Genomic DNA, 7,821 nt, shown 5'->3' on the forward strand with positions numbered 1-7,821 from the left:
TTGATAATCTTAGATGATTCTACTGCCTTTGTGCCAGTTAGTTCATCTTCCTACCAAAATAATCAACGGTGCCACAATATCCACTAGCTGCACAATTTACAGAGAAGCACAAGATTAATCTTGTCAACTGCAATTCATCTTGAACATGTTCGTGTTTAGTAGTCAAAAAAATTCTAAGTTCCTCCCAACACAGGAAATATTTTTTAAGGCAGTGTATGTATTTCTTATTTCCTGCAAACAATTGTCATTCTTCTCTTCTCATAAAATGTGTATGAACCAAAGCGGCTAGGAGCAATGCCTCAAATAACCAGAAATGACCTTTTGTTGATACAAATTGTATCTCTCTTTTTCCTGATTATATAGAAATAAATGTACAAAATTCATCTTAAACTAGGTTTGGTACTGACTTTTCACCATGATGTTTGTGGCACTGTGTGTCACAAGGAAGTAGCCCAGGGATTGTGAGGGAACTTTTATTTCCAAAGGGCGGTAGTACTTTATAGACAAAGACAATTTTTCAAGGCCTCTTTATTACTATGTGCACAGCTATTATTTGTACAGTTTCGAGCATTATATTGCATATGTTCTCTTTAGCGTATTAAATTTAATATGTCCTTGCAAAAGCAATTTTGTGTAAAAAGTGTCAGTGTGAGTGAATCATCTGCAAGAATCTATAAATGGAGCTGTATAATTATGAATGCATAAATCCAACTTGGTTCTTAGTAAAGTTATTAGAGAAACATTTTCTTTATATTGAGGTCTGCACATTTTTTTGACTTTTCCATTTTGTTTGTAATTATAAAACAGCAAATACAAAGAAGTATTGGGACTCCTTGGCTCACTTGATAATAAAATCAAACTTCCTTCCTGGGGCTAGGGCTGTGTCCCTCAGGATACTTACCTCTGAGCACTCAGCAGGGGTTACTGCACAGTGTTTTGTGTGGTTTTCAAGAAGCAGTATATTTTGTAAGAGGTGCTTTATAATTTTAATTCTTTCAGTGAGGATTTGAACTAATAGCAAGTCTGGGCCTGTTCAGGCCTTGGATTTTGTGATTTTTTTTCTTTTTGTGATTTTGTTGTTATTTTTATTTCAACCTGAAGAAGTGTGACTCTGGAGTGGCATGGTCAATCCAGGGCACTCTTTCTGTAAGACAGCTAAAAGGAAAAGGAGCCTTTTCAAAGGTAACATACAGCCATTGCACTCTCTCTTAAGGTGCAAGGTATGGAAGGGAGAATGACAGAGGCCTTATGGAAATGGTCTACAAAACTTTTCTTCTTCTAAGTAATGAAACACACACACACACACACACACACACACACACATATTCTCTCCCTCCCCTTTCTGCTAGTTTCCAGGAGAATACCTCTAAAACCCATTTTTTCTATTTCAGAAAAAAATAAATTATCTTTATACAGTAATTCAAACATTGATATCCATTAACCTTTGGCACTGAGTTTTCTTCTAACATAGAAGAGTTCATTTTAAGAGGCACTCAGTTACCATTTTATCTATGCTTTAAGTATGAGACTTTGTACAACTGCCCTTTTTGAGGGCCAACAATTTCAATACACTTTGTTTTACTCTGTGAACCAGATCTGGAGCTGAACAGGGAAAGTAATGTCAAACTGTCGAAAGAGCCCTTCTCAGGTCTCCTCCTCACCCTTCTCTGCCTTCCCCTAGTTTGCTTCCCCTTAGGTCTGACACTGAGGAGTGCATAGTCTTCAACTGAAATGGCACTACAGTTAGTTCTCATTGGAAACCAACCCAGTATATTTTGGGAACCTGCTTGTCTAAAGTTGTCACTTTGAAAAGTGACAAAAGCCTTTGAAAAGACTCAGCATATTCAATATCTATCATATTGTAGCTAGCTATATACATAGGCAGATTGACTATTTTTAATCCTGGTTTGTGTATCATTGAGCTATAGTAGTTTGCTTTATCTATTTGTGGGATTAAACAATATTGTTTAATTGTTGTAAACTTTTATAAAACCTCTTTGGGTTTTTTGTTTGACCCAAACATAATGTAAGTCTCAATGACAAAATACAGAAAGCCAAACAGAGGTGAGTGAAAATATATCCTGTCCCCAGTTTTGTCTGGCCCTATAATGCACGTGCCGTGCTTTGCAATGTGTATTCACTAGTATGAATGTGCTATGACTACTTCATGAGGTTTTAATTTGTTTTACCTATAATCATGATGGAACATGCTGTTTCATTGACAACAATGAACTGTAACCACACTTATTTACTGAATAAACTATTTGCCTACTAACCACTAATGGCTCTGTTTTTTTAAGAACATCAACAACAAAAGCCATACCACACCTATGTATACACACACTCCAATTTGCTCCTAAAAAATTAAATTATCGTCCTTGGGACTTGCATCTTGAGATCAGCTATCAAGGGAGGGATCTCCCTAAATGAGTTCATCTGAATTTTATCACAGTAATCATATGCCTTCTTATTTTTGTTTACAGTGATAAGTTGCTTAACAACAGGGATACATTCTGAGAAATGTGTCGTTAGGCGATTTCATCATTGTATGAACATCACAGAGTGTACTTACACAAACCTAGATGGTATAGCCTACTACACACCTAGGCTATATGGTACTAATCTTATGGGACCACTGTTGTATATGCAGTCCATCATTCATTGACCAAAACGTTGTTATGCGACGTATGACTGTACTAACACAGCTCCAAATACTAGTCAACTGGTATTTCCCACAAGGCTGTGTTACCAGACACAAACACAGGTCCTTTACCTGCCACACAGGGGCCAAATAAAAACTGGAATGCCAGGCTTATGGCAAGGAAAGCGTTTTTATTTCGGGTGATGTCAGCCAGGAGACGAGAGTGAGCCTTCAAATTCATCCCATCTCTCAGAAAGATGGGAGGCAAGGGGTTTTGAAGGTTGCGAGGAATGCAGCTGCTTGTAGGGTGAGGAAGCTTGTGGCCTTGCTGGTTGGTGCCTTCCCAGCAGCGTGCCTTTGGCCTTGTGAGGCTGCTTGCAGGGAAGAGGATGGCAAGATAAGGGAATCTGCATGTAGGTGTCCTTGGGTGTCTGCCTCCATGGTGGAGAGTGGATGCTGGAGCCAAGGAGTTGTGGTCTGAGAAGCTTCACCTTCTTGATATTCTCTGGATATCAGTTTCCCTGTAACAAACCTCAAGAACTGGTAATTAGTCAAAGCTTCAGCATGAGCCCAGCATGAGGCCATCTGGGTAACAATTCGTGCCTTTTGAAGTTCAGGGATACAAAGGTTTAAAAAACCAATATTTACATATGTATGCAACTTAGAGAAGCAGGGAAAGGGGATGAGTGCTTTTGGTTTTAGCCCCATGTATGCTGGGTTTAATGTAGGGGAACTGATATCAGGGCTGGCATCAGCTGGGCTTGGCTGGGCCTCTACTGGTTGGGCCAGAACAAGGTGGACGGCTCAGGGCCCAGGATTATTTCTGTAAACAACTTATAATTTCTCCCCTGAATAGCCACAGGGCCACAGAGACATCATCTGCTGGGCCTTAGCCAGTCTATCAGAACTAGAAGTGGCCTGGAACCCTACACTTCACAGAGAAGTCACTTGGGAAATAATACTCAGCTGCATCAATTCCATCAGGTTTTAGGTGTGGGCGCTGAGGCTCCAAGAACTGAAGAGATGTGACCAAGACTAAACAGGGAGTTAGTGACAAAGGCACGACTGGAACCCCAGGCCTCATTGTTCCCAGGCCAGTGAGCCCTTCTTCAAAGTGGTGTCTGCTCTTCCCTCAGGCTTCTCTGGGGCCTCCTACTCACCTCCCTCTGCTCCCCCCCACAAAGCCAGTCTCATTGTAAAAGCAGAGGTGGCCATAATGGCTGCAGGGGAGCCCAGCATAGGAGCCTTTGGAAGGGACTATTTAGAAGAAGCTAATCTGAGAATATCTTTTTTTCTTTCATCATCCTCCTTGGGACTAAGAGTGCTCATCTCTCCCTACCCTTTTCCTCTTCAGTCTCCACCCTTGCTGCCTCCTCTCACATTTCTCAGGCATACATGTATCAAGTTCTTTGTTGTTGTTAGTGCCCTTGAGTCAATTCTGACTCCCAGTGACCCTGTGTATAGCAGAGCTGAATCCTGCCTGGTCTTTTTTTTTAAAGGCAAGAGTTTTTTTGTTTTTTGTTTTTTTTTTTAAACTCACCTTCTGGCACTATATCAGACAATGCTCTGCTGCTATTCATAGAGTTTTCATGGCCAGTTTTCTCAGAAATGGGTGGCCAGGTCCTTCTCCCTAGTCTGTCTTAGTCTGGAAGCTCTGCTAAAACCTGTCCACCATGGGTGACCCCGCTGGTATTTGAAATACCGGTGGCATAGCTTTCAACATCACAGTAACACGCAGCTGCGACAGTATGACAACTGACAGATAGGTAGTATGGTTCCCTGACAAGGAAACGGATCTGGGCCGTGGCAGTGAGAGTGCCAAATCTTAACTACTAGACCACTATCAAGTTCTCACTGAGTACCAAATAGGGGCCTGCCCTATACTGGGCTAGGGAGACACAGAAAAGGAGAAAAGAGTTTCTGTATTCTGGAATTTGCACACTAGTGAGGAAATAAAGCACACTTAGAGAATACATTAATAAATTAAGACTTTCGTGGAGGGCAGTGGAGTGTGAGGTTAGGGGGAGTGATAGGAATAGTTAGAATTCCAGAAAGGGGCAATTCAATGTCCAGTGCCTCTCCCTAATCATAGGTGGAAAATCAACTAGTCTGACCATACCCCTCTCTAACTTACCTTTCTGGCCTCAGGACCTACCATGTTCTTCACATGACCTATGTTCCAATTATCCTCGACACTTCTTCACTGGTACTCCAACATGCCATGCTCTTTCTTATCTCCTCCAGACTTTTACCTTCCTTTCACTCCTTGTTCTGACTAGTAAACACTTGCCTTTAAAGATTCACTGTTGGGCCGGCTCCGTGGCTTAGCGGTTAAGTGCGTGCGCTCCACTGCTGGCGGCCCGGGTTCAGATCCCAGGCGCGCACTGACACACCGCTTCTCTGGCCATGCTGAGGCTGTGTCCCACATACAGCAACTAGAAGAATGTGCAGCTATGACATACAACTATCTACTGGGGCTTTGGGGGGAAAAAGATAAAGAAAAAAAAAAGATTCACTGCTAATGTCACCTCGTCCCTTAAGCTGTCCTACCTCCTTGTCCACAGATTGTTAGGCCTTCCCCCTAGTGGGCCTTCCAGGTATCTTGAATACCTCTGTCTTAGCACTTGTCACGCTGTTATAATTATGTTGGCATGCAGACTCCCCTACGAAACAAGGAGCTCCTTAGGGGCAGAAACCATGTTCTTCATCACTGATGTATTATCTCCTATCAGAAGAAGTTACTCTTAATTACTATTGTTGAGTAACAGTACAATCTATGCTCCCTTCCCTTGACCACCCCCCCCAACCCTGTTCCCCAGTTAAATGTGTGCAGTTCAAAGACTTTTTCTAATCAGTTTCTGATGTCTAGTCAGAAGGAAAAGGTCCAAGGGCATTGGGCTAAGGTTGCTTCCTGGCTGGTCCTCCCTCACCCACCTCCCTCACCCCCCACCACCACGTCCGCTCCTGCCATCTGAAGCAGCCCTTCTCAGGGACCTGGCTTCACAAATCCCAGGTTTGATGAGGACTCTAGCCAACAATGACCCTTGGCTCTTACGCTCCCTGGACCTCGACTAGAAATGAGCTCAGATAGCCTGCTCCTCATCTTTAGGTCAGTCTTGGAGGGCCAAGGGAAAGCACTTTGTTCTAGAATATATGGGGACCAGAGTCCTGAGTTCAAGACCCACCAACCCTGCCATGAATCCACACCACTCACACATAGAAAGCGTGATAAGCTTTAGAGAGCACTTTCACATCTATTATCTTTTTTGATCCTTATAAACAAGCCTGCAAGGCAAATATTATCCTCCTTCTACAGATGAAGAAACTGTGGCATGATTTGCCCAAAGTTGCTCCCATTAAATTCTAGAACTTGTCTGGAACCTAGGTCTTTGGGTAGCTTTTTCCTCCATACCAGTGCATCTTAAACTTCAGTGTGCATCAGACTCACCTGAAGGGCTTGTTAAATCAGATTGCTGCCCACCTTCAACCTTTCTAATTCAGGTCTGGAATCAATAATTTGTATTTCTAACAAGTACCCAGGTGATACTGATGTTGCAAGAAATGTGGATCTACACCAAGCTATTAACCTGTTCTGTGCCTTTTGGCAAATCCCTTTCCTTTTTGTCTGCCTCGGTGTCTCAATGCATAAAATGAGGGGGCTAGACTAGAACTATGATCTCCAAACTTTTTAGCAGCAAAACTCACTTTGAAAAAGAAAAATTCTTACATAGGATACCAATACATACACCATAAATAAAATCCAGGCTGCTCTAGAGAAGTAGTGGAGGGGAACCAAGAGCTTGCAGCACCCATCTTCCTACAGAGCAGGTGCTGAGCTATCTCCTAGAGTACATATTTGCAAATCCCTTGACTAGAGGTGGTCCCTAGATGCTCTGAGGACTCCTTCAGCTCTGACATTCCAGGATGCTAAAAGACTTAGCATATGCTATTGTGGCAAGAGAGGGAAGAGTTGGAGGGAAACTGACTGTGCATTAACCAGTGCAAGAGACTGCTCTGCCCATGCCTAATACTTGGGTCCACATAGGACAGGAAATCTTAACCCTGTTGGGCTATTAGGCTGATGGATCCCTTGGTAATCTGATTAGATCTGTGGACTAGCTCTAGAAAAATGATTACATACTCATACCCACAAAGATATTCAGGATATCCTTGAAGAGGTGTTGGGGACTCCCTAGGGGTCCCAACTCAAGTTAAAACTTTTGGGGTCTGGCATGACATTTCCACTAAATTCCTCCTTGGCATTTTCATAGCGTAAGCCCTCTCCTTCCTTTCATCATTCCTTGGCTCAGCCACTTCTTGGGACAGTTTCTTGGTTGGTATACCTGGTTCTGTCCCTTGCTTCCCCTTGTTTGGACCCAAACTTGGCCCCAGAGATGCCCACTCTCTCACCCAGCTATCACTCTTCCCAGAGTGGGGATGGGGAATACTGTAGCCAGACTTGACATGAGTCAACCACCACCCTGGAAATATCACTCTGACATAAACAAAGAACTTGTGGCACACCAGAGCTCCCATAAGGCACTTAGCAGAGGCATCAGGTTATCATAATTGGTGCCTTTGTCCTTTCTCCCCAGGCAGAGGGCTCTGAGGGATGAGAACATGGTTTATTCATCCCTGTCTCTTGGCAGCTCAGGGCTGACATAGGGTAGGCACTCTGAGTGTCTGAGGGAATTGGGTAGCCATAGTGGAGCTCTGGGTCAGTCCCTAAGACATTTCTCTGGCTCCAATGTCCACCACAGGGAAGTCTGCATCTTTTCTAGGACAAAGGAGTGAATAAGTGACAAAGAAAGGTTTCTCTTTGGCTTTCAACTACTGTTTGGTGTCCAGCGAGGGCAGGGAGGGAAATGAGCCAGAAGCCTGCTGGATAGCATCAGGAAGGCCTGGGTCTTCTTGCTGTCAGAGAGGTTCTCAACAGATTCCCCTGACGCTGGCTGGGCTCTATGGCCAGCAATGCCTCTCTTCTGGGGCCTGATGCTTCCAAGTGACCTGGCCCCATACTACAGCTCAGGGGAGGGAAAATAGTTTGAGTCAGGAAGAAGCTATGAGTGGAGACTGGTGGTAGAAACAATCAGGGGCAGTGGGCCCAAGGGGCCTCAGAACCCTGCTCCCACTCAAAGCCCTGTTATGGTCCTGCATTCTCTGGAGCCCCCAGAAAAGGA

The sequence above is a fragment of the Diceros bicornis genome, chromosome X, assembly GCF_020826845.1.
Source record: "Diceros bicornis minor isolate mBicDic1 chromosome X, mDicBic1.mat.cur, whole genome shotgun sequence".
Classification (NCBI taxonomy): domain Eukaryota; kingdom Metazoa; phylum Chordata; class Mammalia; order Perissodactyla; family Rhinocerotidae; genus Diceros; species Diceros bicornis.